The sequence below is a fragment of the Phyllobates terribilis genome, unplaced genomic scaffold, assembly GCF_046119375.1.
Source record: "Phyllobates terribilis strain yellow unplaced genomic scaffold, ASM4611937v1 Scaffold_1__5_contigs__length_1240528914, whole genome shotgun sequence".
Classification (NCBI taxonomy): Eukaryota; Metazoa; Chordata; class Amphibia; order Anura; family Dendrobatidae; genus Phyllobates; species Phyllobates terribilis.
In genome coordinates this window covers 829,890,202-829,911,977 of record NW_027362761.1, presented here as the reverse complement: position 1 = coordinate 829,911,977, position 21,776 = coordinate 829,890,202, and positions in this window count along the sequence as shown.

Genomic DNA, 21,776 nt, shown 5'->3' with positions numbered 1-21,776 from the left:
CCGACCGGCAGGGGATTGCAGGTCCTCTGGCCCAGAAACCCGAAGGCACGGTCACACGCGTGGGACCAGCACCGCCGTCGTGGAGCGGAAGCTACTAGAAGGCCCCGAGTCACCGGCCATACGGTTGAGCACCACACGGTACACTCAGGGACGTGGGCTACTTATACCCGCTTCTAGCAAGGTAGCCAGAAGAGTATCGTTAGTTTGGGAGGCCTACAACTCCGCATGGCCAGGGGAGATCCCATCTGCTCAAGGACTGACCAGGCCCCAATCGCTAGCCAGTACTCCGGGAGGGTCTATCGTTGTCACCAGTAAAGACCCTGAACTACACCGTACCGTCTCTGAGTGGTTCCTGCTACCCCCATCATCCACGTCGGCTGCCCTGAGGCCATACCCCTCCCGTTGGGGCTTATACTATCACGCTGCACAATCCTACCACCGGCCTCAGCGGTCTGCCCTGCAGCAGCAGCTCCTTAGCTGCATTCAACGGGTGGCGTAGTCGTACAACATCTACCGCTAATCCAGCGCCACTTAGTCTGACTCCCTGGGCACGGACCGGATCACCGCCACGAGACTACAACCCTCAAGAGATCCGGCTCCGGGTAAGCCCCCGTGCACGCGATGCCGCACGACACAGAAGGCCCAGGGGCGCGTCAACTTCGTACGGTAATTTTATTAATTTTGAGAAAGTCCAGACATGGACGTAAACCGCCGTCTTTTTTTTTTTGCAAAAAAAAATCCAACAGCCACAGGTGACTTAGAAGGTCTAATGTGACCAGCAGCCAAACTCGTCTGTATGTATTCCTCCAAGGCTTTTCTTTCAGGGATAGTAAGAATAAATAAGCGACTCTTGGGAAGAGTAGCTCCAGGAACAAACTCAATGGTGCAATCATAGTCCCTATGAGGAGGTAGAATTTGCGACCCCTCCTCTGAAAAAAACTTCCAAAAATCCTGAATAGGTACAGGTAATTCCCCTCTTTCCACAGCAGCAATGCGACCGTTACAACATTTATCATAACACTTAGGACTCCAAGATTTAATCTCATTAGTAGACCAGTCCAGTAAAGGATTGTGCAGTTTTAACCAAGGCAAACCTAACACTACTGGAGAAGGTAAATTATTTAATACCACTAAATCCAAATTCTCTTTGTGAATACCATTAATAGTGAGGGGAAATTCAAAAACCTTGTGAGTAACACATTTCAAAGGAGTGTTATCAACAGCAACCACAGAAATAGGAGATGACAAAGGTTTAGGTTCCAATTTAAGTTTTTCCAAAAATCCCTTATCAATCACATTCAGTGTAGAACCACAATCCACAAATACCTGAAATTCAATCAACTCCTTCTGCAATGAGGTACTCCCTGAAAGAAATACTCCCTTAGAGTTTAAACAAGCAATACGGGCATAGCTGACCTTTTTTTTTCTTTGTTTAACAGAAGCTCACAGTTCTTAACAAAATGGTCAGATTTACCACAGTAAAAACACAATCCCTTGGAAAACCTGCGGTCTGTTTCCTGAGAGGGGAGTGGCATCGCCCCAATCTCCATCGGTTCTCCGCAGTCCGAGCAGACCCTCTGATGACTGGGAGCTGCCATAGCAGGAGTTTTCTCCTCATTAACCCTGGCACGCAGTCTCCTGTCCACCCGTATAGCTAATTGCATGGCTTCTTGCAAGTTTCCAGGTGCAGGGAAAGCAATCAGCAGATCCTTAACCCTTTCACTTAGACCAGCAAGAAACAAACATTTTAATGCAGAATCATTCCATCTCACTTCAGAAGACCACCTTCTGAAGTGTGTACAATAATTTTCAACATCACCTGACCCCTGCTTTAAACGTCTCAGTTGTGTCTCAGCAGAAGAGACTCGATCAGGATCGTCATACAACAACCCCATAGCAGAGAAAAAATCTTCCACTGATCTAAAACACGGATCATTAGGTTGGAGAGAAAAGGCCCATCCCTGTGGTTCCTTGCGCAAAAGTGACATGATAAACCCAATGCGCTGTGATTCATTCCCAGAGGACCTGGGTCTCAAACGAAAATATAATAAACAAGCATTTTTAAAGGAAAAAAAATCTTGTTGTTTACCATAAAAAAAATCAGGCAGTCCTACCTTCGGTTCAACAAAATGCGCTCCAGGACATCTACTCACGTGTTGCTGGAGCTCGGCCACCTCCTGAGACAATCCCTGTAGGCGTTGAGCCAATTCCTGAACAGACACCATGCTGATCTCTGGATCTCTTTCCTAAGGATATTTTTTTGATTTTGGGCTGGACTTACTGTTATGATCTGCTACAAGAACTAAGGAAAGATAGGAAAACTGTCCCTACAATAGGACTAAGCTGATTCCCTACGATGCAGCGGGCAACCTGTTCCTTGTGAACAGACCCGCCTTCGTCCTCAGCTATAGATATAAGGGAGGGGTCCCTAAAAGTACTAAGGACTGGGACAAAATTGGACACCTCCTAGCAGAAGTTGTAGTGGAGCAAAAAGACAAACAGACAAAAATACTTAGAGGCTTAGAGGTCCAAGAACCAAGCAAGCTATAGAGATAGGTACAAAGCACCTGGTTAGATTAAGAGTCAAAGTAACACTGAAGTCCAGCAAAGCCAGAAGGGCGGAGCTGGAATACATAGGCAGCAGGTCACGTGACCACAAAATAGAAAAAAAACTAACAGGAGGGTTCTAACACCTGCTCTCCGCTTGGGACCTCAGCCCCCGGACAAATTGTTCGTTTAGCATTTTACTTTCATCAGTTATGCTGGTTGGACTAACCTATTTTAGAGCTCGCAGGGCCCCTTGTAAACGGCAGGCATAGTCCCGAATGCTGTCCTCCGGTTTCTGAGAGCATTGGTAGCACCTCATCCGGAGGTCTGCCTCAGTAACTTTTTGAAAATTGCGGACACTGACTCCTGGTCTGCGGCCAACCAAGTCTCTACTTCTCTCTCCGCAGCACCAGTCAATTGTCCCACTACTACTGCAGCTCTTTGTTTGCCCGTCATAGAATACATGTCCAGTATGCTGCATATTTTGCGCTTGAATCCAGACAGGGTGTCTGGCTTGCCGCTATACTGGGGGAGCCACTTTGCTCCAGGCATGTACGGTAACGTCAATGGTACAATGGGGGCTACAGGGCCTGGCGATGGAGCGGTTATTCCGTCCTGCGCGGCGGCGGGCGCGGATGCATCATCGGGGCTGTCAGCTTGGGCCGCGGAGTCGGGCTGTTGCTGCAACATCTTGGTGCCACCCTACTGAACCGGGGCCTACCTTCTTTCTGTAGGCTGCTGCTCCGCAGGTGACGGACTCTTTGTAGGACCTCGTGTCGCTTGCGTTCCACGTCAGAGCGTGCGTTAGGGCCTCTGCCAGGACCTGACACTGCGTCAGTGCGTGGGGCGTGCCCTGGGTTTCGCACGGTTACGCCCTTCTTCTTTCCACGAAGCAACAGGAAAAATGGCGGACAATGGCGGGAAACCTCCGAAATTGCGGGAAATCTTCACCACAGTAAGTTTTATGGTCTTTTAAGGCGCACAGTACCCGGTGGCAACGGGCACAACTCCTTCCGTTGCCGCGGGCACGCAATCCAGTTCGTGACGCCAGTTAGAGAGATGTGGCGCCCAGGGGATGGGGACTAGTCGGCGCCCGGGCCTTGATGCCTGGTCTTGGGGGATGTCGCGGTGGTCGACTCCCAGGCCCGTACCCTGGGGTCTCTCTTAAAAAAAGGGGAAATGAAATGTCAAAGTTCGTGACGCCACCTGTGGTGTCTTGTGAGGGTCACCAGCGCTGCGACAGTCCGCTGAGGCCGGTGTTGTGGAAGCTTAGATGGTATCGCTCCCCACAGGTGGAGCAGGGCCTCAGGGCAGCGTAGGAGAGGGGATGCAGGACAGAGGGGACCCAGCCAGGTCAGAGCAAGAATGGGAGCACACACGAAAGTCACTTCTGTACCTTTACTGGTGTTAATTCAGGAACACAACGGAGCACTGTACGATGAGGGGTGCACGTCCGGATTCTCCCCAGTGAGCGGGTGTACGGCCTCCTGTTTCTTGCCTCTCTGTTGTAAGTTTCAGACCTGCCTGGAGCTAGGCCTAACTTGGTTTCTGTCCTGCACAGGCTGACCTTGTGGTAGGGCCTTCTTTTGGAGAACACTCTCCCAGCTTGCGGGGCCTGTGTGACTCCTGGCTCTGTTACGTGTCAGCTCTTGGGTGATCCTGGGACCTGAAGTCTTCCAGGGGTCTCCGGTTGTCTCTACAGGGGGGTATACAGCCCTGTAGACGTGGACCCGGTGTCCGGTAGATGCTTTCTGGGGTGAGCTGGTAAAGCTCCTCTGCCCCCAATGCTATTCACTCCTCCAGCCTTCGGCCTACTCGGGCCCTCACTAGGCTATACACACTGGCAGTTAGCTGGCTGCCTCTTCTGCCGCTCTCTGAGCGTCGGCAACGCTCCTGGCACACTAACCTGAGCTGCTTGAGTCAAGACTAGCAGGAGCCTCGTGCTCCGCTGCTGAACCTTTAGCTGTATTCTCTAGACTGCAAACTGAAACTAGACTGAGCTCCACTGCAGACTGACATGTTTCTGTGTCTCACTCTGCAGGAACTACTAGACTCGACTGCACTGACTCCTTCTGTGTCTGAGCAGGAACTCCCTAGCTGCTCTGTACTCTAGCAGGCTAGGAACTGAACTGCCTAACTCCACCCTCCATATTTATATCCCTATCCGGGCTCCCTCTGGTGGTCTGAGGTAGGGTGGAGGTGTGTGTATGCTGTGAGCGGCCTCTTGTGGAGAAATCCTTTGATGCACCCCTCTAGGATCTGTGGCACAATTGCGCAGCAGGGCGCCACATGTACCACCCCCATTCTCCATGGTGACGGGTGTAGGTTACTCTGTCTCCGGGGTACTTAACTGCAGCCGGAACAGAAGCTGCTTGTGGACGGTCAGGGTCAGTGACACCAGAAGTCAGGGGCATGTCCTCCGCGCTTGCCTTCCGCGCATCATACCACCCCCTCTGTCCTGAGTATTGTGGTAACCAGGCCACTCCTGGGATGTATGGCATAGACAGTGGCATTATGGGGGCTGTGGGGGAGCCCTCTGTTGGAGCTTCTCCTAAGGTGGGCATCTTTCTTCCCCCCAAGTTCACCCTTGCCGGGGTAGGACTCACCACTCTGGATGCTTAAGTTGTCGCTCCTTGCACAGCCGGTCCCCGAGACTGCTCTGCTGGTCACTGTACAGCTGCACTCTTGCTGCACAGCTTCTCACACTTGTGTTGTATTCATAGAGCTGCAGCAGCTGGGATTGTCGGATGGATAGATGGGATCACACAGCACAGGGCTGCAGCAGCTGGGATGGATGGATGGATGGGATCACACAGCCCTCTGCAGGGGAAGGCGACAATCTCCCCCCTCAGTCTGATGCAAAGGGGAAGGCTGGCACCTTTCAGCCTGAGTGGCAGAGAACTCTGGTACAGTCTATGCAAGTGGGAGGGGCCTATTTTGGCACCATTTCCGAGGCTCCGCCCACGATGGGACACCCCACATATCATTAACTGCGCATGTGCTACAGTAATGGCTGCAGTTTATACAGTGATACACAGTCTTTGTGGCACACAGGACCCGGTTAACGAGTTGGTTGATCCTGTTCATGACTCCAAGTATGACGAGCCCCCTGGGGCACTCGGTAGCCGGGCCGGTCAGTGCTGGGGATGTCACGGTGGCTGTGACCCAGTCTGTGGTCCTGGGCGGTCAAATAAAGAACAGTCAATTTGGGAAATAAAGTTTGTGACGCCACCCGTGGTATGCGGCTATATGGGGCCGCCGCCGCGGTGCAGAACCACTGGAGCTGGTGGTGACGCAGCAGAGTTGGTTCAGCTCTCCACGGCAAAGCTAAGCTCCAGGGCAGCGTAGATGATTTGTAGAAGTAGATGTTATCGGTGCAGTGTAGTGCAGGGCTGGTGATGGCGCAGCAATTATTCAAGGACACTGTGGAGTTCAGTCTTCAGGTTTTACTCACAGTTGTTCAATTCTCCAGGCTACAATGGCCAGTGTGTAACCTCCCACGTTGTCCTGTGTCCTCCGGGGTAGTGGTCCAGCAAACTCTCTGGTACCTGAGAAGCACTTGTACGGGACCCCGTTCTTTGTACCTCTCCAGGTCGTCTCACTGCGCTGGCTCTCTCCCTCCTGCCCTGCGCCTCACACCCAGTGTCCCAAGCCAGTGGCCGCGGGCCTTGTTGGGCGATGTTCTCTCAGTCCCCTGGGTACTCTATGACCACCTTTTCGGCGTTTAGGTGTGGAGTGTGGCTGAAGCACCTGAAATGCTGCAGCCTCCGGTTGGCTAGCTGAGACTTAAAGTACTCCACTAGGCTGGGGCCGGTCCCCTATTGCGGCCTGATCCCTCCAGCATGAATTCGGGTGCACGGGTGGCCTCTGCACTCGCCGTGCCCCTGGGATCCCCTCTGTCTCTCTGGAGCCCTCCTCACTGCTCCCGTCTTCTTTCCTCTCTTTCCTTCTCCTGGGCCTCCCTGACTGGGCCCGACTCCTCTCTCTCTCCTTCCTTCCTTTCTTTGCAAACTCTAAATCAAAAAGCTTGTTGCAAGCGCTGCACTCCTTGCCTAGAAGACCAGTCACCTTTGATAGACTGCAGCGGTGGTTGGTAACCTAGGCAACAAGGAAAAAACTACAAGATTCAAAATCCCTCTGTTATTGAGAACATAGAGGATTTAAATAAAGTTTGAAGATAAAACAAGATTCTGTATTTCAGTCCATTATACATATTAGTTTTATACTTACACACAGCGCTTTAGATCCTGCTGCTGGTAGGGTCTAATAGACTTCTTTAGATGGAAAGCCTGAAAACAGTTTTAAGGCTTCAGGTTGCCTTAGCACTTAGAAACAAAATCACTAGAACAGAGTTCATAATAAGAATAAGTATTGCCGTATGCCAGACAATCTAAGGACCCAAAAACACATTTTCAAGGACACTCCCAAGTTGGAATACATACACAAAAGACATGGAGCAATATAGTGTAAAAGAAGTATGTATATATCAAAGTTTATTTAGAATATAGAAAAACAATGCGTACATATAAATACATCAAGTATAGTCAACAATAGGACACAAGTATTAAGGACATACTGTCCACAGCCACGTTTAGTGGGTGGGAAGATAAATGGGAAATTAGAATATACATAAAGTGCCAGTGCTCATATAATCAGTTATACTGTACCAATGCAAACTTTTTGGTGAACTCAAATGCCAGTGTACCAGTATCTATTAAACAGTCGTGAAAGAAAGTAAAAATAAAGTATAAGTACTGGGGCCCACTATACCTAAGGGTGTAGTATACCCCTTTAAGGAAACATAGACTAATGTGAAGATAACTCCATTTAGTCTTAGGCTGTGTGCCCACGATGCGTTTTTTAAGCGTTTCCGCAGCGGCAAAAGCGCTGCAGAAATGCTTAAAAACGCATGGTAGAAGGCCTGCCATGTTCCCCAATGATAATCCGCATGTCCTGTGCACATGCTGCGGAAATTTCTGCTGCGGATTATCATTGCAGAAAAAAACCCAATATGGCGGCGCGCATGCACAATGATGGAGTGTCCATAGTTAAGGAGAAATGGTCTCCAACATGGCCACGCACATGCGCGATAGGCTTAGAAGCCATTCCCAGGAGTCTTTGGGTTACTGAGAAGCTCTGTAATACAAGGGGGATGCCGAGAATAGCGCGGTATCATGAATTTCAAGTGAACTGGTGGGTTAATTATTTATTATATAGATTAGTCACAGGTGATTTAAGATTATTAATTATTGTTGATGTGATGTTTTTAAAGTATATAACATAAAATGGATCATGTAATGAGCTGCCTTATGAAGTATGCTAACACTATGAAGCACTTTAACACTGTATGCACTGAAGAAAAGCACTTTTATGAGACTTTTATGATAATTGTAATTGAAATGTTCTTAATTATAAAGCATATATATTGTTCACTTGATGTATTGAGCACTGCTTGAGAAAGCTCCTCAATAGGAACGAAACGTTGCCGCTGTAACCATGACTGTTTGTCAATAAACCACAGCTTATTTTGTAAAGATTGGAGTGCTGCCTTTCTCTGTATGGACTATTACTGAGGTTTGGTCTTGCCTGTTGGGCTTTGCACCCATTTAAACATATAGCTTGCCTGTGCTGCACCGTTATTTTGTATATCTATCTATCTACCTACCTATCTATCTATTTATTTATTTATTTTACTCACTTACAGTGGCATGTAAAAGTTTGGGCACCCCTGGTCAAAATCACTGTTATTGTGAACAGTTAAGCAAGTTGAAGATGACATATTTCAGCTGTATTTTAGGCAAATAAATATATATATTGTCTGTTTTTTTTTTATTTTAAAAAATTACAACAAGGGAAATGGGCCTATGCAAAAGTTTGGGCACGCTTGGAGATTTGTGTGCTTTGATAATTTTGACCAAGGTTTCTGACCTTAATTAGCCTGTTAGGGTTATGGCTTGTTCACTACCATCGTTAGGAAATGCCAGGTGATGAAAATTTCCCAGCTTTATAAAAACCAAGCCTCCTCTAACTTTATGCCAAAAAATCAGCAGCCATGGGTTATTCTAAGCAGCTGCCTAGCACTCTGAAAATGAAAATGGTGGAGGCCCATATAGCAGGAGAAGGCTAAAAGAAGATAGCAAAGTGTTTTCAAGTTGCCCTTTCCTCAGTTTGAAATGTAATTAAGAAATGGCAGTTAACAGGAACAGTGAAGGTCAAGATAAGGTCTGGAAGACCAAGCAAAATTTCAGTGAGAGCTGTTCGTACGATTGCTAGAGAGGCAAATCAGAACCCCCGCTTAACCTCAAAAGACCTACAGAAAGATTTAGCAGACTCTAGCTTTGTGGTTCATTGTTCTACTGTTCAGAGACACCTGCACAAATATGACCTTCATGGAAGAGTCATCAGAAGAAAACCTCTCCTGCAGCCTCACCATAAAATTCAGCATCAGAAGTATGCAAAAGAACATCTAAACAAGCCTGATACATTTTGGAGACAAGTTCTGTCGACCGAAAAGGTTAAAATAGAAGTCTTTGGCCACAATGATCAAAGGTATGTGTGGAGAAAAAAGGCCACCAAATTTCAGGAAAATAACATCTCGCCAACTATTAAGCATGGGGGTGGATCAGTCATGCTTTGGGGTTGTGTTGCAGCCGATGGTGCAGGGGACATTTCACGGGTAAATGGATTCAATGAAATTTCAACAAATTCTTGATGCAAACATAACACCATCTGTAAAAAAGCTGAAGTTGAAAGGAGGATGGCTTCTACAAATGGTTAATGATTCTAAACAAACATCGAAATCCACAATAGGCTACCTCAAAAGGTGCAAGCTGAAGGTTTTACAATGGCCCTCACAGTCCCCTCTTCTGAACATCAATGAAAATATGTGGCTAGACCTCAAAATAGCAGTGCATGCAAGATGACCAAGGAATCTCACAGAACTGGAAGGATTTTCCAAGGAAGAATGGATGAAAATCCCTCAAACAAGAATTGAAAGACTCTTGTCTTGCTACAAAAAGCTTTTACAAGCTGTGATACTTTCAAAAGGGGGTGCTACTAGGTACTAACCATGCAGGATGCCCAAACTTTTGCATTGATCCATTTTCCTTTTTCGTCATTTTTAAAATGTAAAAGATTAAAAAATATATATTTTTTGCCTAAAATACAAAGGAAATCTGTTATCTTTAACTTCAGGCCTTTTTGAGATCATTTCATCTTCAACTTGCTTAACTGTTCACAATAACACTAACTTTAACCAGGGGTGCCCAAACTTTTATATGCCACTGTATATAGCACCATTAATTCCACAGCGCTTTACAGACATTATTTATCATAGACATATTACATTGCACCCCTGCATTTATATCTGTATTTCTGTTTCAATGACATTCTAAGGCACACATGTCACACTGTGGCCTGTGGGCCAAATCTGCCCTGCAGGGTGATTATATTTGGCCCATGACACCATAACTGCCACCCCTATGTGGGGCCATTATTCTATTTGGAGGACTATGTGGGGCCCTTATTCTGTATGGAGGACTAGGTGGGGCCATTATACTGTATATTGTTTGGCCCGTGACTTTGTCCAAGTTTTTCATTTTGGCCCTCTGTGTGTTTGAGCTTGACATCCCTGTTCTAAGGTACATAGAATTAGAATGTATGTTCTGTTTTATTGAGCTCTCTTTTGCTTGTTCCTCCCTATGGGCTGTCAAATTCCTAGCAGGCTGTAGCTTGCTATTCTTGACATGCCAAACAATTAGGAATTGTGAATGAAGGACATTCCTGAGGACCTGGCATATTAAGGAATGTCATCCTTTTCCATTACACATGCCTAAAATACCTGTCTCTGTGTTTAAATTATCTCCTCTGGTATATGGACAATATTGTATTGTTCTATCAAAAAGTCTCATACAAAAGTAGTTTGTAGAATATAATGAACAATGCACATAATATTCAATATAGCATAATTTGTTAAAGAATAGCCATAGATATCTTTGTATTTTGACTGTTTTTTTTAATTACCAAACATTTATCGGTTATGGTGGTACAAATCACCATCAATTAGTAATTATAATTTCAATATCTCCAACTTATTCCACAGAGGAAACATTTACAAATAATATTAGATATTAGAGTGTTGGCTGCTTGAGAAGTCCATGCAAATGGGTCCGAGCACACAGACAGCAATGCACGTACTGGCGGCAGATCTCCAAACCAGAGCGTGACAGCCAGGGCCGGCTCCAGGTTTTTCTGGGCCCCGGGCGAAAGAGTCTCAGTGGGCCCTTTTAACACATACACGATTCATGATGCACAGATACGGCGGAGAAATAAATATATAAATATATATATATATTTATTTATTTATTACACATGGCCCAGCCTGCCCCCTCATCCTTCACATACGCAGACATATGCGCGCGCACACACGGTACGCAGACATATGCACACGCACACACGGTACGCAGACATATGCACGCACACACGGTACGCAGACATGCGCGCGCACACACGGTACGCAGACATATGCACGCACACACACGGTACGCAGACATATGCACACACACGGTACGCAGACATATGCGTGCGCACACACGGTACGCAGACATATGCGCGCGCGCACACGGTACGCAGACATATGCACGCACACACGGTACGCAGACATATGCGTGCGCACACACGGTACGCAGACATATGCGCGCGCACACACGGTACGCAGACATATGCGCGCGCACACACGGTACGCAGACATATGCGCGCGCACACACGGTACGCAGACATATGCGCGCGCACACACACGGTACGCAGACATATGCGCGCGCACACACGGTACGCAGACATATGCGCGCGCACACACGGTACGCAGACATATGCGCGCGCACACACGGTACGCAGACATATGTACACGTACATACATACACATAGATAAAACAGACAAATATATATACACAGTCATATACACTGACATTCACATACATGCACTCACACAGACCCATTACTAATATTTTTAATATGGGGATTGGAGAAGCCTCACTCACCTGTCCCCGGTCCAGTGTCCTGTCCAGCAGCTCCTCGGGTATGGGGCAGTGCAGGGCCCCCGGCGTGTCACAGACTTCATGGCCCTGGAACATCAGAGGGGCCCACTTGCGGTCGGGTCCGGGCCCCTCCCGCCCATCTGTGCAGGACCTCCGCTCCGACGGTGTTTGATTGCCGGCACTCCCCCAGACATGGCCGCGCGCTGTGCGGCTGTGTCTGCTAGTAATGACGCGGCAGGAGCGACACACAAGCACAATTAAAGGTGCAGTGCCGTCGACCCTGCCGTGTCATTACTAGCAGACACAGCCGGACAGCGCGCGGCCATGTCTGGGGGAAGTGCCAGCAATCAAGCAGCGCCTGCGTCCCTGAACAGGTGCCGAGGAAGCGGCCAGGGCCCCGACAGTGAGTGGGCGGGTGGGTGTGTGGGCCCGGCCCCGACAGTGAGTGGGCGGGTGGGTGTGTGGGCCCGGCCCCGACAGTGAGTGGGCGGGTGGGTGTGTGGGCCCGGCCCCGACAGTGTGTGGGCCCGGGCCCCGACAGTGAGTGGGCGGGTGGGTGGGTGTGTGGGCCCGGGCCCCGACAGTGAGTGGGCGGGTGGGTGTGTGGGCCCGGCCCCGACAGTGTGTGGGCCCGGCCCCGACAGTGAGTGGGCGGGTGTGTGGGCCCGGCCCCGACAGTGTGTGGGCCCGGGCCCCGACAGTGAGTGGGCGGGTGGGTGGGTGTGTGGGCCCGGGCCCCGACAGTGAGTGGGCGGGTGGGTGGGTGTGTGGGCCCGGGACCCGACAGTGAGTGGGCGGCTGGGCCCCTCTGATTTTCCAGGGCCCCGGCACTTGCCCGGGTACGCCGGGTGCTGACGCCGGCCCTGGTGACAGCTTCATATATGTCTATGAGGCTGTAATGCTGGGGACAGGAGAACCACGGCCATTTCGTGCACTGTGGTCAATGCTCAGACTGATTTGCATGGACGTCTGAAGCAGCCCTAAAAGATAATTTATCAATTCAGACAAAAGGAGTGAGGGCCCTTATCATAAAACTTACAATCTATGACGAAATAAGGGTGACATAAAAGGTATAAAGTTTGGCATTGTAGGGACCAAACATCTTTTTTAATAATTAGGGGTATTAATGTAAAGACTGCACGGACCAGTCAGCAGCTGGTATCTGTGTGTACATGTAAGGTGCCCCAGCGAGGTAGTCGTGGGCGAGCTGTAGCCCCTGCTCGCTCTGGCATATTACAGACAATACGTGTCCTCCCTGTGAAGTGTGGCTGTGTATGTGGTGCTCTCCACTTACTTCAAGCCATCCGATCGCAGCTGTCTCCAGGCATTTCTCTTCTGGGACCAGGGCAGCAATAAATTCAGAGGACACGATGTTCATAACCATAACTGTGACTTTACTTGGGGAAGAGGAATATGTACAATATTTACAGGCAGATATAATGGATAAGGCCCGACAGGTTATTATCTCCCTCACAGGCGCTGGCAACATCTTCAGCCCTGGTTCCCTCTTTGAATGAAGCATCTCTGTGACTCTATCTCTAGCCCAAGAGACTCTTCTGCAATACCAACAGTGTTCCGGATCTGATATCTCCCCCACATCTTAGCCTGGAGTCCTATTTATCTTCCTCTGCTACCTGCAGACTAGAAGTGCCCCGGGTCCTCAATATCTCCGTTGAGTTTCTCCAGCCAGCTAACAGGACTCTTGCGTAGGGAGACTTTTACACTGGTGATCCCACTGTCTGAGGGTATGGAGCTCCCATCTACCCTAGCAGCCACCATATAGTCAGGCAGCCCGTACAGTTCACTGTCCTATCTCTTACTACTTCATCACTTCCTGCTCCTGGAAACTAAGCAGGGATTTTCCTAATGTGCCCACCCTCTGTGGGCTGCCATCACACAGCATTAACTCCATCGCTGCCTGTAACACCACTAGCAGACTCAACCTGACATCTGCACCCAGGACAGTGGCATCTTGTGGCTGATTACAGATACTGAAGCCCACATGGAACTATGTCAGGAACAAGCTTTACAACACTCAAGGCTTGACCAGGGCACTAAGCTCCCCCCTCTACTCTACTCACTGGACCACTAAAGCTAACCCCTTAGCTTGGCCTACCAACAGTTCAAAGAGGTCTAACTACGGGAGCACTTTCTTTAACTACTTCAGTGCCAAAGGAAGGCTACGTCCTTCCCCACTATTACATACAGATATGAAGTACCATTGACTTTATAAAGTGTGGGGGAAATTGATGAAAGAATTGACCAGAAGAAAAAATGTAGAAAGGGAGAACTGAGAAACATTAGATTAGTAATGTGAAGTGATGGGATAGGTCTGTCTAAGATGTGGTTGTAGAACTGACGAAGTACAAGAAAAATCTTGGTTATCGGAGTAGAAGATTCAGATTATGTTAATTTTAGACTGTTAGCAGATAAGAGGCCATGGGCAGGGTGGTAGACATAGATGAGGGAAGACGATGTAGAGTGGTGCAACATTGTGGAGAGCTTTGTGGGCGAGTATGATAAGTTTATGCTGAATTCTCAAGTGGATATGTAAAGTGACCGAGTGCAGTATCTATGGCCGAGCTGCTGCTTCATAGCACCCTGGCACTTTACTGGAAAATCATGTACCTGTGCCAATGTGCTGTCAAGTGTGGGGTGCATCACACTCACTTGTAGGCCGCAGGTCTCCGCTGTCTCCAGGCCTCCATCCTCAGGAGCCGCCGAACATAACTCAGGGAAAACACAGTTCATTGTAGCAAGCAAATGTTTACTGGATAATTCAAGTTCATCAGACTGTAACACGCAGTTTCGGGCATACTTCTTATTCATTGTTTCCTTAGTACAGTACGTTTTCATCATTATTATCCGTTCCTCCTAGAGTATCCCCACGTTTACTGGTTCTGTCACCCCCAGGGATTTCCTTCCAGTTACGCAATACACACGGGATTCGTTACCTTATTTTAACGCGGTTCCAAGTCCAACTTCCTCTGTACGCCAGAGGATAAGGGACTCTCCATAGTACTGATAGCTCCGAACATTACAGGAATGTCTGCAAGAAATCCCAGTAAGGCTTCCCACTGCATTGAAAGATAGCTTCTTGCCCAGTGCATCTTGAACTTGACTTTGGTTACTGTACTTCCCTATCTGAGTGTTTTACTCAAGAAATCGTCAAACCAGGAATTGAAGCCCAAGGGAGGAAATTTGCATATTTCTGGTGCATTCTGGGAAGTGTGAAGAATTGCTGTGAGTCTGAAGATCTTTGGGTGTAGCTGGATCGAGTTGCTTGAAGGAAATCATCAAACCAGGAATTGAATATCGAGGGAGGTAATTTACATATTTTTGGTGCATTCTGGGAAGAGTGAAGAGTTGCCATGAGTCTGAAGATCTTTGGGTGTAGCTGGATTGAGCTGCTTGAAGGAAATCGTCAAACCAGGAATTGAATCTTGAGGGAGGAAATTTGCATATTTCCAGTGCATTCTGGGAACAGTGAAGAGTTGCCACAAGTCTGAAGATCTTTGGGTGTAGCTGGGTCGAGTTGCTTGAAGGAAATCGTCAAACCATTGAAGCTCGAGGGAGGTAATTTGCATATTTCGGTGCATTCTGGGAAGAGTGAATAATCACCGCGAGTCTGAAGATCTTTGCGTGTAGCTGGATCGAGCTGCTTGAAGGAAATCGTCAAACCAGGAATTGAAGCTCGAGGGAGTTAATTTGCATATTTCCAATGCATTCTGGGATGGTCCACAGCTGGGATGCCCTCTATTTCAACTTGACATAAATGGTTATCACTGGGCGCTTCCGTGGTTCCCGTCAGGCAGACCCTTTTAGCATACAGGGACTGTCGGTACCCAAAGTTTGTGACCATGGGCTCAGCAAGGTGGGGACAGTCGGCCTTTACATAGCCTGGCTCCTGGCAACGGTAGCAGACTATTGGTGCCCGTTCCCTGCTGGATACATCCTGAGTGGCCCTCCTTGGTTCTGTCCGACGAGTCTTAGATGGAGACTTTCGGGATTTTCCCACCACCCTCCCCAGAGCTCCTCAGTAGCCCCATACCGCTCTATAAGGTCCATTCTCTTGAGCGCATTAACAGAGGATGCCTGTCTGACCAAGCTCTGGAGGGGGGTGTGGTAAGGCCCTCCAAAATTTATCCGCACCTATGCGGTCCACCATGGGAGTGGAAGACAGTACCTCAGTCTGCAACCACTTTTGTATCCGGTGCAGTAAGTCATAACACTGGGACCCCACCGGTTTGGAAGGATTAAACTCTCACAGATGCCCCCGCTGGGCCCAAACCAACACATTTACACCAAGTCGTACCAGGATCTCAACCTTGAAGATTGCGTAGCCCATCGCTTGCTCACAATAGGCCTTCTGGGTTCCTGACACCAGAAATGAGCGATGACTTCCGCCCATTGATCCCGGGGTAGACCCTCCTTCTCAGCAACCCACTCAAACATGTCAATGTCATCCCGTGATTCCATTTTGGGGATTACAGCACGGACCGTTTTCCGGACATTGTTTGTGGACCTCCTGCAATGTTCCTGCTGTCTGTAGCGCTGTCAGGTGTGTACCAGCAGCTAATTGGTCTCGTCTTGTTATTGGTTAAATATTTGTTGCTGCCGGGTGGCTTCCATGAGCGCTTTCACCATCACCTCCATATCTGCAGAAATCCCCATCTGGGTTTGCGACAATCCCTTTACCCAGGACATACACTGGCAGCCAGCCAGAAGCAAAAACGCCCGGTTTTAGCGCTGTCCTTACTGCGTGTGCCCGCTTTCAGCCACCAATTGTGGGGATTCACTCTGGTACGCAATGGCAGGAAAGCAATAAAAAGGCACACACAGGTTTTCATTACAAACACAGTGATTTATTCACACTGGCAGCAGAAAAAAAACACAGTCTTACATCAGAAAAAGCAAAAGTCCAGCTTGTTTAAATAATGTAGGTTAGGGCCCAGACATGCCAGTCTGTTCAGGTCTGATATTGCCACAAAACATCCCTCTGCTTTTTCCCAACCAAAAACACACTCTCAGGAGTTATGGCTGTCTATGCTGTACTAAGTCCTTCAGTTGTGCATTGTCCCAAAAACCTGGAATAGCAGTGCAGGTCCAAGCCAGGGCTTGACTTCCTTCCCTGCTGTTCACTAGTGCGAGAGGCACTTGCTGGAAGCAATATATCCATCCATCACCATACCCATCACTGCATCACCCTTGTTATGTCATTATCCAAAGGTGTTAATGGAACAGACTGTCAGGGATTATGCATACGCACGATCCCGATTACTCACTACGTAGTTATCAGCAAGCGAGCAGTGAGCATATGGCGAACACACCTCTGAATTCCAACACATGGAATATGGGTAAACGCCCCTGTACGATCACGGCCAGCTTCACGATAACCCAATTAAGATTATTCGCTGCCACCGAAATATTCAAATACAAGACAGGCCTGATTGGACGCCTGCTTTCTGGTAGCGTATATGGCTTCGGGGGAGGAATAATTACAAAACAGAAGAAACAAAACTATTAAATTTTATAGTTAATCCAAAGGGAGGCAGTGTTTATTAAAAAATATACAAAAGGTTTTACAAAGGGGGACAATACAATACAGCATATACAGTTACACAAAATAAAAAGGGATTAACTGAAGAAACTTACTAGACAGATCGCAGAGACGATTCAGTTTAGCTGGAGGGGAGGTGCTCCAATGGACCGTTATCGAACGGGACCCGTGATTACAAAATATGTATCACCTGGCATGAGTGTAGATTCAGCCTCAGCTGGATCTTTAATGCTGAAGGGGGACCCTGCCCGCACACTCCCCTGTGATGACCTCACGTTGGCAGGTCTCCGCCATTCATGGTTTTTATTAAATCTCTAACTTCTGCGATAACTTCTTGCTGGTTGATCGCAGAGGTTAGCAAGTGTTGCCATATTTTTTGTTGCGAATTTACCTTTCTTTAGAGACCAGACATGACCTGGCTGCTGTCCATTATTTTTGTACTTTTGTGTTATAGCTCACCGGTAGGGATTACAGATACGGAAATATATGTGTATTGTTCCTTAGCTAACCCTGCCACTAAAAATATGTGTCCCATCACAATTGGAATTATAGAACTTCCGATATTCCATATTTCGTGTAGGTGCCTGCGAGACTGCAGATTGAACACATATGCAAATGGGGATGTCCTGGCTATTGCGTGGGGTGAGGTAGATTTCCTTTGATTCTTAACAAGCGGTTTCCTATTTAGTCAGGTGTCTACTCATCACAGGTTTCTTCTACTAGGGGCTACATTCGTATGGTAGTAAGTCTGGATAATTGAGTTTGCCACCTCTTGTGTGTGTACTGCCATTTGCATAGAAGCAGTTTGTCTAGATTTCTGGCTCTTCTCCTGTGACAAATAGTATAGGGGAGGGGGGAAGAGGGGTTTGGAGGGAGAGAGAGATCTTCAGCATTTTCTTTGACACAGACCTACATCTAATCTCTAGTTGAAAGAGTCTGTTTTACTTTATATTTACATTCTATATAAAATAATAATTCTGGAGAAACTGTCCACAGAATTTGCATTCAGCTGTTCCTCTGGTATTCATCCTGGAAATTAATGAACTGGTAAATGTGCAGCTTGTGTTCTTTGTATAAAGCCGGTTTCACACGTCTGGATATTTTCAGTACCGGAAAAAACTGTACCAGAGATATCCATGTCCCATGTGTTCGAGTGTGTCACATGTGTGGCAACCGTGTGCTGCATCAGGATAACACGGACAGCGCCTGGGAATCAGGGCTACAGTTAGCGCTGTTCCCAAGCACCGGTGCTGAACACTACCCTCATCATGGTTCCATGCCGGCGCTGCGATCAGCACCAGCAGGGACCATGATGAGGGTAGTGGTAGTCTGATCCCGCAGTGTCCCCACCTGTAAAAATAAGAATAAAGTAATAAAATCCATATACTCACCTCTCCTGAGGGGTGTCCCCGTCTGTAATCCATGCGACCGCTGATGCAGAGGAGACGGGGAGAATGTGTCACTGTGTGTCCGGTCACTCACTGAGCGCAGCTCCGGAGCGTCTCATTCTCCCTGGCTCCTCTGCAGCAGTGGTTGCATCGATTACAGCAGGGGACACCTAGGACAGGTGAGTATAAGAATTTTACTATTTTATTCTTATATTTTTACAGGTGGGGACACTGCGGGATCAGACTACCACTACCCTCATCATGGTCCCTGCTGGTGCTGATCGCAGTGCCGGCAGGGAACCATGAAGAGGACAGTGTTCAGCACCCGGCGCTTGGGAACAGCGCTACCTGTAGCGCTGATTCCCAGGCGCTGGTACATATCACACTGATGACACACGGATGTCATCCGTGTGTATTCAGCGCGAGGCACTTTTACAGACCGTGTATCCACAAAAAAACTGACTTGTCTCCATGTGGAGCACACGGACACACGGTCCGTGAAAATACACTGAGATGTGCACAGACCCATTCATTTGAATGGATCTACGTGTGTCAGTGTCTCCGGTACGTGTGGAAACTGTCACCACACATACCGGAGATAGTGACGTGTGAAAGAGCCCTAAGAGAATGTCGTATGTATCCGTTTAGTATTTGGGAAATGTGCAGCATGTTCATGAGCTTTATTACCACAGCTGACAAACAAGTGTTTGCTTGTATGTCAGCTAAACACTGCCATGTTCTTGCGAATACTCATTTAGCCTGGTAAAAGGGCCTTAAGTTGTACTCCAGAGTAACTGAAGAATTGAGACAAAACATGAATCACTAAAAAATTAATTTACTGAAAATAAAAAATTTAGTTCTCTGTCAAATAGAATTTAAATTACGTATATCTGTAAGAGGCTTTGTAACCAATGCAAACAGTAAGGTTAAGTTCCCACAATGGCTTTTTGATGACTTTGATGCTCTGCACCAAAAATGCATCGTCTTACAGTTCCAGGAAAGTGGATAGAATTTATAGAAACGTCAAGTCCATTGTGCTTCTTTTTTACTCAGCGTAAACTGATTTGCGGTTCGTGTTTCAAATCTGCAGCATGTCAATTTCTTTTGCGAGTACACTGAGTTTTATGTGCTGATGTTCCCCACAGAATTGCATTAAATGTGGAAACTCCACCTGTAGAAAACAGTATTTAGTCAGCCACCAATTGTAAAAGTTCTCCCACTTAAAAAGCCAGAAATCTTGCTTGTTTGTAATTGACCAAATACTTATTTTCCACCAAAATTTGAATTTTTTTTTTCCAAATCAGACAATGTGATTTTCAGGATTTGTTTTCTTATTTTGTCTCTCATAGTTGAGGTCTACCTATGATGTCAATTACAGGCCTCTCTCATCTTTTTAAGTGGGAGAATTGGTGGCTGTCTAAATACTTTTTTCTCCACTGTATAATATCACACAATCTATGGTACAGATTCCAAATGTGCTTTGCAATAGGTCTGAATGTTATTGATGATACTTCCCCTTTAAGTGACAGCAGACACACTCCTAACTAACAACACCCAATAATGGCTGCAACAATGCCAGTAACACATCCCAATGATGGGACGCAGTTGCCGTGATTGTTGTCATGCTGTGCAGTTGTCTTATTAACTCCTCAACAAGTCCCAGCTATAGTTCATCAACAGTTCTCTTATTAAAGAAGTTGTCCACCACTTGGACAACTCCTTGTGATACCCCACGCTTGGCCCCTATAAAATGAAAAAGCTTATACTCACCTCCCGCGCTGGTGCAGTTCCCGCAGTGTTGGTGATGCGCCCCCTGAGCCGTAGGGTACTCGGTAGCCGGGCTGGTCGGTGCTGGGGATGTCATGGTGGCAGTGACCCGGTCCGTGACCCAGGGCGGTCAATTAAAGGGAAAGCATAAAGTTTTTAGAGATAATGTTCGCGACGCCACCTGTGGTATGCGGCTATATGGAGCCGCCGCTGCGGTGAAGATCCACTGGAGCTGATGGTGACGCAGCAGAGTTGGTTCAGCTCTCCACAGGCAGAGCTTAGCTCCAGGGCAGTAGATGGGGATTTTATGAGGTAGATGTTGTTGGTGAGGTGTAATGCAGAGCTGGTGATGGGGCAGCAATAATTCCAGGACACAGTAGGGTGCAGTCTTCAGGTTTTACTCACAGTTGTTCAACCACAGGTTACAAGGGCCATTGTGTAGCCTCCCACGTCGTCCTGTGTCCTCCAGGGAAGGGGTTCAGCAATCTCTCAAGTCTCTCAGAAGTACTTAAACGGGACCCCGTTCTATGTGCCCTTCCCGGTCGTCTTCCCTGCGCTGGCTCTCACCCTCCTGCTCTGCGCCTTACAATCAGTGTCCCAAGCCAGTAGCCCTGGGTCTTGTCGGGCGACGTGCAGTCCCCCTGTGGATGTTGGCTGCAGCATCTTGAAAATGCAGCAGCCTCCGGTTATTTAGCTGAGCCTGGTTGTTCTCCATTTTTTAGGGGGCTGGTCCCCTTTGCGGCCTGATTCCTCCACGTCCGTGTAGATTCAGGCGCACGGATGGCTTCCTGCACTCACTGTGCCCCTGGGATCCCCTCTGTTCCTCTTGGAGCCTTCCCTCTGCTCCCGTCCTCTCTCACTCTCTCTCCTGGGCCTCTCAGACTAGGCCCAACTCCTCTCTCTTTTCCTCAACTCCTGCTCCAAGCACTGGAGCGAGGAGCCTGGACCCTCCTACACTGCTCTCCTGAGCAGGACTCAACTCTTCTAGATGGTTCCCCTTCTTCTTATACTCTTTCTGACGGTGCTCCCCTGATCTACTTCCTCCACCCACACCCACTACATGGTTCCACCCTCCAGCTAGGGACCAGGGACTGTGCTCTTGTAGCGCCCCGAGGGTTCGGCCGCTACAGGGGTATTGCACCTCTGCCAGAGGTGTGATATTCCACTCCCGGGTAAGGATGGTGTGTGGACCAGGGCTCGGTAGGCTGCATGCATCACACACACCCCATTTCCGGGGGACAGTTCAACGGTACTCCCATTAGACAGAAATGCAGGCACGACAGAATCTGTCCCTGGCTGGAGTGGGGAGGGGGGAGGAAAACCCAGTGATGTAGGAGCAGATAGGGGTTGGGTTTCTGGGCATAGGTAGGAGCCCATTGGTTGCTAGTCACCTGGGCTCGGGTGTCAGAAGGAGGTATAAAAGGTGGGCACCATCTTAGAACAGAGTTCAGTCCAGTTCAGTTCAGTGGAGACAGTCTGAGG